At 42.4% G+C, this 15,445-nt stretch overlaps 1 long non-coding RNA gene across 1 annotated transcript in view; it reads left to right on the top strand.

The window, feature by feature from the left end:
• Positions 1–15,445, top strand: part of LOC105720000 (uncharacterized) — a 141,913-nt gene that overhangs the window by 57,132 nt on the left and 69,336 nt on the right. Inside the window, exon 3 of the long non-coding RNA XR_010338411.1 lies at positions 5,028–5,123. This is a non-coding gene — a long non-coding RNA (uncharacterized LOC105720000). The remainder of the gene's footprint in view (positions 1–5,027; positions 5,124–15,445) is intronic.

Below are 15,445 nucleotides of genomic sequence, written 5' to 3'. Positions count from 1 at the left end.
AGAAGAAAAGATTAACTTCAAAAAGTTAAGTAGCTATTCAAATAACTGAAAAGCTGCTCTTTATGAAATGAAGAGCAGACATACACTCTTAAGTACTTCTGAAACTTAAACCGGCACACAAATCACCTGGAACTCTTACTGAAATTCAGATTCTAATTGAGGGGAAATGGGAGGCGGCCTGAAATTCCTGATTTCTAACAAGCCTCCAGGTGATGTAATGCTGCTAGTCTGAGGACCACACTTGTGTAGCTAGGCTCTAAGTAACCCCGAGGGAAGAAAGAGATCCCTTTGGAGGATGCTAAAGTATAAGAGTTCTAGCTAAAAAACTTTTCACTTGTTCAGAGTTATGTGGAAAAGAATGTGATGCTTCAGTATCATGACTGACCAAGCAGAAATTAGGCAATAATTTGGCAATTGCACATTATAGAGGAAATTTCTGCTCTGAGTGGCAGGTAGACTGTCACTAGACTATCACAGTCAACTTCAAACTTTTTTGTTTATGTATGACCTAAAATATTTTGACAACTATGTATCTACTTGACCATTTCTAGATTGACACCTAAATTTTACATCATATGTTTAAAAGTATTTATTTCTTAATAAAAGATAGAAAATGTTAAGCAATGTGTTTAAAATGAAATGGAGATTGACTAATTTAAACAAATGCTGTATTAGCACCAGCAGGTAAGCTCCAGAAAGCAAGGAATTATTTTGCCTGTACTTTTCAGGTAATAGGTACTTGATCAATGTTGTTGAATGAATGAAGGTGTCCCAAATATGAAAGCAGACATGTGAAAATTTTATCCATGATACTTATCTATAGTATTTCAAAAAATGTGATAGCCCCACAAGATATTCCAGTTATATTTAAAAAGTGATCTTCTAAAAAAAGTATCTTGACCTACACACTCAGGCTGTTCTAAATTCAATGCATCCCAACCGTGGTCAAAATACCAATGTTTTAATGTTAAGTTTTATATAATACACAACAGAATGATGATCAAGGCAAAAAAAGATTTTTAAAAACCTAGAAAAGATAAAGTGCCTTTGCTTATGTTTTTTTTTTCTTTTTTTTTTTAATAACAGCTTCTATTTAGACATTATTTGATATCTCAGGGCTGCCTCCCTGATCAAAATCTGTCTGAATTTCCGTCATTTTGTTCCATTTACACATCAGAACATTCTGGGGTCTGGGTTAGGACTCCAAATGCCAACTACATCTCTGAAATACCATAGAGTGCCTATTTTCATACTTTCTGGAGGCCACATTCTGCCCACCAATGGAATTTTTCCTGGTGTCCACTCTACCTACAGTGGACAAACCAATCCCAGGTCTCATTCCCTGTATCCACTGTAACGACCAGCACTTTTCTTCTAGGATGGGCAGGCATTTGAGCAGTGGCTGGTATCAACATGGGGCAGTGTCACCCAGCCCTTCCAACACAGCATCTTTTTACTGCCCTCTGACATCTTTCATGCTCTTAACCTCCCTTTTTAGCAAGCATTTTGGCGGTCACTCTTCCCTCCTTTCCTTCAGAAAGTCCACACTGACTTTCTGAACCCCAACCCTTTGGCCAATAGACCTGTAGGTGTGATCTGCCTGAGTGGTCCTATTCCTGCTTCCAACCTGGACCCACTTTCCAGCTCCTGTCCCATTTACATTACAATGCAAACCCACAGCTCCAGAGCTTCCTTCACACTCTCCTCCCCTCTCATCCTAATGGAGACCCTACCTTTGTTCTCTCTCTCCCCAGCCTTCCCTAGAGACAGGGTTCCAGAAAAGCATCAGGAGCTTCCTGCACCCAGCCTGCTCATTGCGGTGTTGTTAGAGGGGTGATCCAGCCAACCCATCACTGCCTTTCTTTTCCTCATTTGTAGCCCAATTCTGTAGGCAGCAGGTCAGACTAAGACCCTGATAGAGTGTTCTTCTGATAGAGGGAAATGGGATTGAGACTGAACCTTGGCCAAACAAAAAATATTTTTGACTGTGCTTTAAAATTTTTTTTTTGATACATGCCATAACTCATCTGCCTAAAGGAAAGTGGTGATATTCCAGTGTCCGATAAGCACATCAGACAAGCCCACAGATCATGGGAACCAAGAGAAAATAGCACTGCAGGGTTACATGAGCCTCGGACGTGTTCCCGGACAGAACAAGTGTTATTCTAGGATGACACAGACCAGACCTCAAATCAGATGCTAGTTAGTCCTGTTCTCAGAGGAAAAGCGGGCTGGAAATGGAGCTTTGAGACAGGGTCAAAAGCAGCAATGCTCTTTCTGGCTGGCAGCCCTCATCCCAGCTTTGTCTCTACAGAATCTCACTGGGAAAAAAGACAGAACCCAGAAACATCTATGTGACTGTCTTTAGATTTAATCATGATTGATATTTGTCCAAGGAAGTGAATGGATCCAGGATAGGGAGAGAGATGTCTGATCAGAAGGATGAGTAGGATGTTTCCCAAATTTGCTTTCTGGCCCATTAAAATCTCATCAGGACAAATCTTTTGGGGGGCCTAAGTCACCCTGGAAGCATTGGGAACAGCAGATAACTGGGCAAGAAAGAGGGTGTCAATTTAGATGTCTTTCACTGCATGGGGTTAGTGGCGAGCACAGGGCAAATAGAATCATTAGAACTGTTAAGAAGCAAGAGGTCATCAAATTCAGCCTCTTGATTTTGGAGAGAAGGGGAGTGGGGCATACAGAGGAAGGGGGTGTGCCAAGGTCACACTGCCACAAGGCGTGGAGGAAGGTGAACAAGGACCAGCACTCAGTTCTCCTGATGTCTAGCCCAGGTGTTTTCCTTGCACTGAGCCTTGAAGGACAGCCCAGGAATTGGCGAGGATGCTGCTTCCCTTTGCTGCTGCTCTGTAGCTGGGGAGAAATGGGCCAGGTCCTAAATGCAGCTCTTAGGGAAGTCTCTAGCAGGTTGTCAAGTGTTCCTGCCAGTGCTGAGCTGGCAAAGGAGGGTGGGGAGAAGTGCTTAGAAATCCTGAGCACTGAAAGGTGGCCCGTAATTGTAAAATTCCATTTCCTTTCAATTAGCAGCTGATTGCATTTGATGAGCTGCAACATTGTTTCCTCCGTGTAGATTAGGAGTCAGAGCAGTCAATGAGCTGTGAAATTCTCTCCCTGCTGAAACAATAGACAGTGATTAAAGCGCAGCTAATCCGATCATTATAGCCAGAGCCCACTGATCATTAGCTGCTAACCAGATCCCTGAGAGCAGCTTTAGCCCAGCCAAGGCGGGCTGGATGCAGCAGGTAAACGCTACCAATACACCTCCTCCCTCCTCCCTGTGCCCAGATGTCCCTGTTGGACCCAAGGGTTGGGGCGAAAAACTGGATGCCACAGTGGATACAGGGAATGAGACTGCCAAGGGCAGCTTGATATCAGAGAGACAGCCAGGACTTCAGAAGCAGAGGTAACAGATTTGGGATCATGTCCCACCCACCCCTCACCCCCACCCCTCAGTTTGTGTTTCAATCCTGCAGCTGGCATTAGCTATTTACCCCAAATCCTTAATAATACCTTCCTTCTGTGGCTGTTCTGAGGATTAATACCACAGCCTAGGTAAGATCACTGGCATAATGCTAAAGGTCGGTAATAACACCAACTAACATTTTCAAGTGTTTGCTACGTGCCCAGCACTGTTCTAAGGGCTTTGTATGGATTAACGTGTCTAATCCTCATAATAGCCCTGATACAGTAGATACTATTATTATCCCTGTTTCTTCAATGAGGAACACATAAGTTCAGTAACTTGCACAAGATCACTTAGCTTTAAGAGACAGAGCTGGGCTTTGAACCAGGCAAGCCAGCTCAGAGGTCGTGCTATTAAATACTTCACTTGGCTGCTTCTTAAAAAAGAAAATGTCAACACTCATTGTCTCCCTTTGCTAGCCCTGTACTTTTCAGACTTTACTGTGCAGAAGAATTAGCCAGAGAGAGTGCTAAAAATGCAGATCACCTGGCCTAAGCCCCAGAGATTCGAATTCAGTAGGTTAGAGACAGGACCCAGGAAACTGTGTTAATCAGCACCATGTGCAATGCGGATATGATGAGCCAGGACTTACCTGGAGAAATGCTCTAGGTTCTGGGAGCAGCCGTGTATTGTCCAGGACCCACATCCTCCTGTAACTCTGCTGCTTCACTCAGGGCTACTGCCCAACGCCTGATGAGGAAAGCCACAATTGCACTCACAGAGGATGAGAAAGGAGCAAAAAGCAGAGGTTCTGGAACCACATGGAGTAGGATTTGAAAATCTGTTCCTTTTCTTACAGGAGTGGCCATATAAATCATCATCCAAAGCAGGACACTTCTGAGAGTAAAAGGGAAATTAATAATTATTCCCAGTCAACAGACATAGACTGTCCCAAGCAGACTGGATGTGGGGTCATTGTAGCAGATGCTGCTGGTGATCTTGGTTCTCTAGTGCTGATGTATGCTTACAGCAAGCACCTGTGAAGAATGAGCGACCTGAGCACGGGACAAGCAGGAAGAGTGGAGGGTTAACGAACCCTGAAGCAGCATCAACCAATGGCAGATAAGGGATCTATAGGTTAACTCCATGGTGTTCTTGCCTCTAGGACCAAATAATAACTCTTAAGTGTGTTCTGTTCTATCTCCGAGAGTTCCCCAGTAAGACAGAGCCCCAGTCGCTCATCATGGTAAGTAGCTGGATAACTCAACGTTTATCTTCTTTCCATTTCTGTATTTCATGTTTCTCATCTTTACTGGTTATTTCATGCAGTCACCTTGCAAATGAATTGACACCCAGATCCTTTGCTCAGTCTTCTTCTGAACTCAGAACAGTTGCCTTACCACTTAGGAGCCATGTGACCTTGGGCAAGTACTTAAATTTCAGCTTGGAAAGAACAGTAGAGAATGCATGTAAAGCATGGCATATGGTAAACACTTGATAAATATCCAGTTCTAGTGTTATTATTATTGAATTGTTATTGCTCTGACTCTCGCCAGAAGCATTTTTTCTCTGCTATCTTGCTGTCACCTCTTCATCTCTCCTCCAGATTGTTGCAATCCTCTCTTATCCGGGGTGGCTTCCACACCATGGCCAGGGTGCTGGCCCCTTATTTTACTGCTCCCGTTGGCCTGCTGTATACCAGGCAAGTGCCAAGGTTTGAGAAATAGTAACATTGTGTTTTTAAAATTTGTTTTGAAAAGCGATTCAGAATTGCTACTTCCCAAAGAGAACATAACTTATTTACAAAATGCAGAAGTCTAACACTTATATTGAAGAGCAACACACATTTAAAAAGCCCTGAGCTGATCATCACTCCTCCTTTCAAATACCTTCTTTTGCCTGACGCTGAAGGAAGTCCAAATGTAGCATTCAAGGACACATCATAACCTTTGGCCTCCTGACAGGTTGGCTGACACTGCTTGTGCTCAGAGGCCTGTCCCTACAGGGAAAACGCCATGGAAAATCCCCCCCTGCCTAGGTACCCCTTCTTCCTGCTTTTTTTTCAAATAAAACAAATGTGAGGTATGATTGCCTACTCCTTTTAATTTTTTGCTAAGCACAGTTGAACAGCTGATTTTAGTCATTTCTACCTATGGTTTCCTCCTTAGAGCTAATTAGTTTCTTTTCAAGTAATTGCAAATAGTACATTTTTCAGGCCCTTGGAGTACAGGCTGACAACTAGCTGGCTGGAGTGGGCTCTTATCAATAGCTCACGGAAATTAGACACACAAACATCACACTGGGGCCCTGAGGGTTGCTCTAAGTTGTTTAGAAGAAATAGCTCATGAAAGTCCCAGGGCTCTTTTATGAATGGACTCGCTGATACAAAATCTCTGGGATGTGGTGGGCAACAGGATAGTGGAAGCTTCCTTAAGCATCCAAATGGACTCAGCTCTACATGAGATCAAGCTTCACTGCGCTGCAGATACTGGGCTTGGTGCTGTGAGTGAGTCAGGAACAAGGGCTGAGTCTAGAGATGAGGGGGAGGGAAGAGAGTGGGAAGGGCTCTCTCTGCAGGTTTAGAGAAGTGGACAATGATGTTCACTAGAAGGGGAGAGACACACAGGCTTCATGGGGTTCTTGTCATTATTATCAGTCATTCCCCTGCACCAGAAAGCCAGTCCTACTACCCTATCCTCCAGGAACCAACAAAGAGATCATGCCTATAAAGTTCTCACTTTGGTCTTTGGAACAGAGTGAGTGCTTACTTTCAGGTCCATGATTTTCCATCGAATCTGGTTTTATATTTTGAGAAGATTTCTTGTTCTCATCCTTCAATTTGAACACTGTTGTTTCTGCTGTTGTTGCTGTTGTTGTTGTTTTGAACCTTAGATGAGGAGAGCTGAGTCATTCGGACTCCTCAGTTCATGGCATGTTGGTTACTCTGATCAGTCCATGTGACTCCCTCTACCCTTGCGTGAGTTTCCCATTGCTGCTGTAACAAATTACTACAAACTGAGTGACTCAAAGAAACACAAACTTATTACTTTATAGTTCTATAGATGGGAAGTCCAACTAAAATCTCACTGGGTAAGGTGAAGGTATTGGCAGGGCGGACTCCTTCTGTGGAAGCTCTAGGGCTGATCTGGGATACGTGAAGGTATTGGCAGGGTGTATTCCTTCTGTGGAAGCTCTAGGGCTGATCTGGGGTAAGGTGAAGGTATTGGCAGGGCAGACTCCTTCTGTGGAAGCTCTAGGGATGATCTGGGGTAAGGTGAAGGTATTGGCAGGGTGGACTCCTTGTGTGGAAGTTCTAGGAGATGATCTGTTTCTTGACCTTTTCCAGACTCTAGGAACCTCCCACTTTCTTTAGTTCGAGGCTCCTTCCTCCAGATTCAAAGCTGGCAACTTAAGGCCTAGTCCCTCTTACACTGTCTTCTCTTAGTCACATCTTCCTTTGACTGACTCTTGTTTCACTCTTCCACTTTTAAAAATCTTTGTGATTACATTGGATAACCCAGGCTATGCTTCCTGTCTGCTGATTAACAATCTTAAATCCACCTGTAACCTTAAATCACCCATCATATAACAAAACAGATTCACTGGTTCTGCGAATTAAGATGTGGACATCTCTGGGGGAGGAAGGTTATTCTCACTACCATAATCCCTAATCCTACACCTATTCCCTGTCCCCATTGACATCTACTCTAATGTGCTTGACACATACCCTGAAATATGCACGTTTTCCTTGTAAATATGCCATTAGTGTGTATGTTTTTAATTGACATTTTGGTATTATTCTATGTTTCGTCTGTGGTGTTCTCATATACTTTTCATTTAGCACTATGTTTATGATGTCTTCCATGCTGTTCTGTACACACAAGTTTGATGCTCCTAAAAACTGCATATTATTTCATAGTTTGTGTCTACCTCATTTTACATATCCAGTTCTCCACTGATGGACTCTTGTATTGCCTTCACTCTACTCTGAGCTTATCATGACAGACATCCTTGTGCATGGTCCCAGTTGGACTCACATAAGAATTTTTCTAAAATGATGAACCATGGCTAGGATTTCTGGGTAACAGGGTAAAGGCTAGAATTGCTGGATCACAGGATATATCTATCCCTACTTGATTTCACTAAGCTCTTTTGACTGGCTGTACTAGTTATACTTGGACTAGTAGAGTTGTTAAACCTCTTTACCATGATAGTGATACAGCATCTTCTTCTGTCAAACCTCTTTCCCGGGAGCAGAGCTGAAAGCCTTTTCTGGATCTCTCTCCTGTATATTTTTGTTTCTTAGACAGGCTTCAGAGGCACTAAATACACTTTCCTCCAGCCAGCACTTACGTCCCACTCCACTTCTCTTTTCTATGTGTTAGCACTATGCTGGGCACAGGCCTCCATCAGAGGAGTCTGTTCTTTGGCTATGCAAACTCAGAATTTTATTTCCATACCTTCTTCTTCATCCCCATGCCTCTGGACTCAGGTTTTATTAATGTAACAAGGATTTCTTGAGACTTACTGGTTCAAATACATTACCCCCTTCCCCCCACCCTAGATATTGGGGATCTCAAAAGAACAACTAAGGAGCTTACATTCTGGTGTCCTGTCAACTCAACTGCAAAAACTTAGCCAGGATCCATTCGCTTCTCCCCAAAACCAACCTAGTACAAGCAAACAGAACTTTAGCACTTTTCACCTGGACATTTGCATTTGTCTTCTACTTGGTCTACCTGCTTCCACTCCTACCCCATCTAGTCATTTTTCCACACAGCAGCCAGAATAAACATTTAAAAATATAAATCAAATCCCATCTCCTCTTCATATCTGCTAATAGTCCATTGCCTATAGAATGAGATCCACATCCCTCAGCCTGGCTTACCAAGCCACATGGCAGCTGACTGCTCCCTGTCTCTCTGACCTCATCTCATGTCACTCTTTCCTTCATTCATTATATTTCAGCCACATTACCCTTTTTCCATTCCTGGGATAGGTCAATCCTGTTTCTGCCTCTCAGTCTTTGCAGTAGCTGTTCCCTCTGCCCAGAATGCTCTTCCCTCCAAGTTGCTCAGGACTGGCCCTGTCCCATCATGCATACATTGGTTCTGATTTACTTCTCTGGATGGTACTTATTTATTTGCTAGGACTATTTATTAATTAATGAGTTCCTTGCCTATATTCCCCTGTAGTGTGTGAGCTTCATGAGAATGCTTTTATTTCTCTTGTTCACTGTTCTATCAGTACCTAGTATACTGCCTGGTACAGGGGTAGAGTTAAAAAATGCATGAGTTTTAACTTTTTTTGAGGAATAAATGAATGAATGAATCTAAAACAGTGGTTCTTGATCTTGACTACCCATTAGAATCATTTGCACAAAGCCAAGCTCCACTTAGACCAGTTGAATCAGAATCTCTAGGCACAGGGCTCAGGTATTGGCACTTTTTAAAGCATCCAGATAAACATTCACTTAAAGCTCTGAAGCAGCAACCCTTTGAGGATGAGAGCCCATCTCAAGTAGGGAAACTTAGAAAGCTTCCTTGGGATTTTGTATTCAAACTCTAAAAAGAAAACTTTTCTTTTTCTTTTTCTTTCTGGTGTTAGCCAAGGTGCTGTAAGCCTCCAGCTGTCTGCAGCTATGTCAGCCAACACTACCACCATTCCTGACTACAAGGAGGAAAGAATAGGACCAACTCACAGAGGAGCTGAGCCAATTCAAAGGGGAGGGAAGGCGTGGCAGGAAGGCGTAGGAAAAGTGCTGATGGTGTTGTGGGAGACCCTGGAGTCTCTGAGTCTAGCCCCACTTAAATTCTCTTCTCTGCTCAAGTTGGCAGGGGTTAGGTTTCTGTCATTTGCAACTAAAAGGATCCTGACCAATACTTGATCAAAGCAAATAATTGTGGGTCAAGAAAAGATGATTTAAATGGAATCCAGAAGACAGAATATTAAGGCAATGCCTTTATCAATAAATCCATAATTCCAAATATAGCTGCTTGTTAAACTAGAAGGAATCCTTTGCTTCTCGTATTTCAGCCAGTTAGTCTGTTTACAAAGTGTCACAGTTAAGCACTTCCACAGCCGCATGAAAAGTATTAGATCTCTTACTCTTCTTAATAAAGGGAACAAATTTGTGATGGACTGCACTGTGCATTCATCACGGGGCACTGCATATGCCAAGCTTTTGGTCCTTAGGGGCTCCTCTCCCAGCTGGGAAACTGAGAGAACTCAGCACAAATGGTTGAATGCTGAGACCTCTATGATTTCCCTGTCCAGCTCAATTCTAATCACAGGGCTGCTTTTGAGCCATCACAAAAATGCTGAAAGGGTAGAAGCTTTGGTTACAGAGGCCCTGACAAGCCTATAAGGTTCTACCTCGAGCGATGGAGAAATAGATCAGTAGGAAGTTGCCCAAGATGCCAGTCTTCAAGGGGTCCCAAATGGAATGCTAAAAGGTTTTGAGAAATTGAGGGAAATCAAGAAAGTTGTATTGGAGAGAAGTCCTCTCAAAGAGAATACTGTGTATGATTGAAAGGCACAGAGCTATACAGAGCAGATACGAGGCCTGGCACACACTTTTGGAAGTGCGTGCCTAAACTCTTTAAGCCTTCAATACTGACAAACTCTGCTCCACAAAATCCCACATGCCGAGATGTGATTCCTGCAATCTTTCTGCATTTCCCCAAAGATAAGCTATATGAAAAAGAGAAATAAATGGGAACATTCCCAGGAAGATTTCCTGCTGGCTTCAACTTTGCATGGAGGCACGAACAGGGATGGGGCACATAGAATCACACAGGGAAACTATGTAAACCAGGTCTCTAAGCTGGAGGAAACACCCAGATATTCTGTTACCATTTTATTAGGCTCCTGCCACAGACAGCCACTGTGTTGTTTAATAGAGTAAGCCCTGGCAATAGCCCAAGTTAGAAGGCAACCGTAGCTGATTTCTCAGACTTCTGAGGCTCCCATCTCTCTTGGGCAATAGGTCAGAAGCTGTGTTGTACGCAGCTGTATTGTACACAGAGAGCTGTCGAATTGGATAGCAATCTGCAGGGGGCAGCAGAGAGGCAGATATACCTTAGGATACTTCCAGAACAAAAGAGTATTTGATAAGCCTCTCAGTAAAGCACAGGACCTTTCCCAAAGACCTGTGCTGAACAGCATCCTGAGAATGGTGGGTTTGGTTAGTTGGGGGGCTTCATTTCTCTAAGGGAGGTGTGCATGTTTGGGGCTAGGCAGAATAGTTCAGTGTGGTAGAGGAGAAGCAGAGCCCAACCCTTGGTGGTTTTCACTCTTCACCCTGTAGTGATGAGCTTCCCTAGTAAGTAAGTGTTGAACAAATATTTCAAGTCTGTGGCTTTGAAGGAAAGTAAGAATCTTACCTGCCTGAGGAGCCCCATAATTTGTTCTGGCCTGCTCGCAGACATTCAGCAGCCTCCTCACTCCTGAAGTCTGGAGTAGAAGGGAAGGGAAGGTGCGTTGTCATCCTTCCTAGGACAGACAGAGGAAAACTGCACCACAGCATATCTGATTGTCCCCTTTTTTGCTTTTGTATTTCCTATACTTGAACCTGAAATTTTCCCTTGTCCATTACCACTGCCTTCCTGTAGGTTTTCTATAAAACTAGTGGTTGTATTTTGTCAGGGCTAAAGCCTGGGTAAGATTGTCCACCGTTAACCAAAGCTCTAAAAGTAATCTAATATAGGCCTCTTAATTGGATAAGCTCTCCAGACCTAAACCCACATCATATATTCTGTGATCAATGAACTGTAATGAAATTCCAAATAAATCCCTCCCCATGGAGCACCAGCCTTCCAATTTGGAAAGCAGTGATCTGGTGGTTTCATCATGCTCCATCGTTAGCAAAGGACGCCGTAGCTCACTTGCCCATATCCTGACACCATATCTTAGGCTCACTCCCTTATTTAACATTAGATCTCTAATGTGCACATGCACACACACACTGGCATACATAATACAGATAAAGATCTATACAAAACAAAACAAAGCTATAAAACAACTAAAGAATATGAAATTATTATTTCAAAATTATAGGCATGTGATATTTATTTCCCTCTTTCCCAGTGGGATCTAAATATCCTCTACCCCAGGTCTCTGGGGTTGGCCCTGCTACTTGCTTTCCAGTAGAATGTTAGTAGACATGACACCTAGATGACATGAAGTATTTTGTGCATCAGCTGTCACCATGAAGATAACATACCCAGCTGCTTCACTGATCCAAGGAAGACAAGGGACACCTAGAGCAGAACTGAACCCAAGGTACAGCTTAAAGCAAAGCCCAGCCAAACCCAAGTGGTATCAACTAAGACTCAATCCTCAGACATATGAATGAGAATAAATGATTGAATTTTTAAGCCACTACACTTTTGGATGCTTTGTTATACAACTTTATTGTGACTATAGCTAAATAAGAATCGTATTTCCTGAAGCAAGTTATGAAAGTTCAAAGTCAAAAGGGAAAATGCTGACAGAGGTAACCATGACTATTTTTAAAGCTGTATGTGGATGTTTAAGCAAACAGCACCATAAATAAGCTTAAAAATTAATCTGAGCCAATAATTTAAAAAGTATCTTTAGCAGATGAGGGTGAGACGGAGGAATGAGGAAAGAACAGAATGCGTAAAAATATCTGTAGTAATGAACTTTGTCCTTTCATTTGTGGAACATCATGTTGCTGGTGAAAGGAATGAAGTCAGTCATTCAGGATTCATCATGGATAGATGTTCATGCTGAATAGAAATTTCAGGGTATGCGATTAGTAAGACAGTATCTTGAAAAGGGATTTGGAGGGAAGTCCACTATACTTGTTGCCCCTGGGGACTGGAATTGGGGGAAGGAAAGTGAGAGTGAGGACTTTCAATTTGGCTTTGTCTATATCTTTGCATTCTATTCTAATGACCATGTATTAGGTGGGTGTTTGGTCTCAGATATCCTTTTGTCCGAAAGCTCAATATTGTAATAGCACCATTATTATATGGTGGTCCAGCCATATATATAGGATCTCCTATAGTGACAAGAAGCCTACTACCTCTGACACAGACCTTTGGGTGGATTAATTTTTAGAAAACATCTCCAAGTATTTTTGTGTATTTACATAAAATCTGCTGCTCTTTCTCCTAAGTTCACTTTAACTTTCTTAAGATAGAGGCCACATCTTATTTTTTCTTTATTTTCAACAAGTCAGGTATAGTTGAGTATATTTACTGGAGCATACAGATATGAGAGTGCATACTTTCACTCCATAATTGTTGACTCTCAGAGCTTCAAAGGAGATCATAGACCATCCCATTAAATCCCTAATGCCACCTATTTTACAGACAAGGAAAATGAAGCCCCAGAGGGACAATATCTCACCAGAGGTCTCTGAGCTGTGAAATCAGAATCAGGACTCAGAAGAACTAAGCAAAATTGTAGTCCAGCCTTCTTTTCCTTCTTCTACCAGCTAGCCCCCTAGTCCAGTTCCCTTTTTTTTTTCTTGAGACAGTGTCTCATGCTGTTGTTGCCCAGGCTGGAGTGCAGAAGCATGATCTTGGCTCACTGCAACCAGGTTAAAGCGATTCTCCTGCCTCAGTCTCCTGAGTAGCTGGGACTACAGGCATGCGCCACCATACCTGGTTAACTTTGTATTTTTAGTAGAGACAGAGTTTCACCATGTTGCCCAGCCTGGCTGGTCTCACACTCCTGACCGCAGGTGATCTGCCCGCCTCAGTCTCCCAGAATGCTGGGATTACAGGCATGAGCCACCATGCCCATCCACAATAGTCCAATTCTAAAGACTGGTCAGTCTGGGATCTGAGAAGTCAGCAAGATAGCAGGATATGATGACAAGAACATGGAGCTTTGGAATCAGACAAACATGGGTTCAAATCTCAGTTCTGGTATTTGCACAAACGGTGCCATTGGCCATGTTGCTTAACATTTCTGAGTCTACACTTTAGCTTATAAAATGGGTGGGTAATAGCTATCAAACAGTTACCGTGAAAAAAAATGAGATAAGGTTTATAAACCACTTAGCTCAGTGCCTGGCAGAGAGTAGGAGCTAATTAAATGTGAATGCCATTCCCTTCTCTGTGGAATATCTCAGTAGCTAAAACACTTCTTTATGCATCAAGGAATTAACACCACTGTTATGAGATTAATTCACAGCAATGCACATGAAAACAGTGATTCAGATCATGGCAAAAACTATAATTAAAGTATCTGGTATTGTTTGATTACAGGGTTGGCTTTACTGACTTTAGCACTTTGTGGACAGAGAGCAGGCAGCTGAGAGGCAAAGCGTGGCTTTATTTTCTGGGAGGTTTTTGACCACTTCCCAGGTCAGGGTGGGGATTATTCCTCTCATCCTTGTTTTGCACTGAAGCATCTAAGCCTTAATGGGGTAAGATAGAGAGGGGAACTTACATTTACTAAACATCTACTATGTGTCAGGCCCTTTAAATACTCAATCTCACTTTGTTTTCCCAGAAACCCCAAAAGGTCAATATGCATGACTACATTTGATAACCATGAATGCTGAGGCTCATCAGTAAATTCAATAAGTTGCTTACAGTGTCATCCCCAGTTAGGGATGAAGGTAAGGTTTAATTCAAGTCTCCTCAACTCCAAAGGCTGTGTTCAATTCAATATAGAGGCTACCTCCTATTTCTGGCACAAATTTACAGCTGAGTATGTAACAGGCACTGTTTTAAGTACTTTAAGTAGTACAGCTAAGACTGTTAGTTAACTATCCACTTCCATTCTTCCCTTCTTTACTAACAAAATCCCAAGTTTTTATTGTGAGTAACACCGTGCCTAACCACAGATCAGCATTTCCCAGTTACCTTTGCAGTTAAGGAGGACCCAAAAGATCTAAAAAGTATTGGTTGGAACTACCAGGAAATGTGCTGAAAAGATATTGACCCATGTGAGAGACATGACTTCATGTCCTCTGTCCCTCCACCTTTTTTTCTGCTTCTGGTCTAGAACGTATACTGAGAATTGGTACCTGGCAGCCATTTTGAACCATGAGGTACATGAGGTACATGAGGTGACCCTGAGAATGGAAATCAGTGCTAAAAATGGTGGAGTAGAAAAGTAGAGGCAGCCTTAGGTTACTGACAACTGTAGAACTGCCTTGCCAATACTGGATTGCCAATCTTTATAATTATTTTGAATGACAGAGGTATAAGCCTCTACTAATTTCCGTTACTTTTCTATTGCTTCCGTGATTATACTTGGGATATAATCTTAACTGCTACACCTATAGTTTCTTATTTAATCCTCCAATAGTTCTACGTGGTATTATTTTTATTCCTTGGTTTTTCAGGTGAAATAATTGAAACACAGAGAGGTTAAGCAACATGCCCAAGATCACTGAGCTAGTATATAAAAGAGAGTGGGTTTGAACCCATTCCAACTTCTTCAACACTCATGCTCTTAATAATCGTATTAGACTGCCGAGTCGGACTAGACATCAAAGACTCTTTTCCCCAAGCTGAAGAACTTTCATGTCTCAGTGGAATTTTCCTTCAGAATCAAACTTTATTTCTGATGGCTTGAGCCCTATTTGCATCTGGCATGAGGTTAGTTTTTCACTTTGTAAGAAATAACATTCTAATGGGTTTTTAAGGGCCCAGAAGACTTGTTAGCCATTCCCTGGCTGCCGCAGGACAAACTCATTAAAAACATCTGAACAAAACCAACAGAACTTGAAGGGCAACAAGAAAATGAAGACACTCTGGGGGTGGAGTTAGTGAATCCATATGGTAAAGCACAGATGCTAATGGGACCACTCACGCAACTGGAGGTAGAACTCTGTGACTAAGACATTTCACCCTTTTGCATGACAGGGTCTCATAGGTTGATAACAAGAATTGCAGTCACTTACTCATTATCAAGTTGCTATCAAGAAAACAATTGGGATATCCCTAGAGTTTTCTCTTAATGGGATTTTACCTCTGTGGAAAAGGGTTTGCTAAATATATGAATGAAGCAAACAAAATTGGAGGAAAAAATATT

This window comes from Aotus nancymaae, unplaced genomic scaffold, assembly GCF_030222135.1.
Source record: "Aotus nancymaae isolate 86718 unplaced genomic scaffold, 86718_ANA_hifiasm-v0.15.2.pri h1tg000059l, whole genome shotgun sequence".
In the NCBI taxonomy this organism is placed as follows: domain Eukaryota; kingdom Metazoa; phylum Chordata; class Mammalia; order Primates; family Aotidae; genus Aotus; species Aotus nancymaae.
The sequence above is the reverse complement of the archived record's forward strand: the minus strand, read 5'-3'. Positions and strand labels throughout refer to the sequence as shown.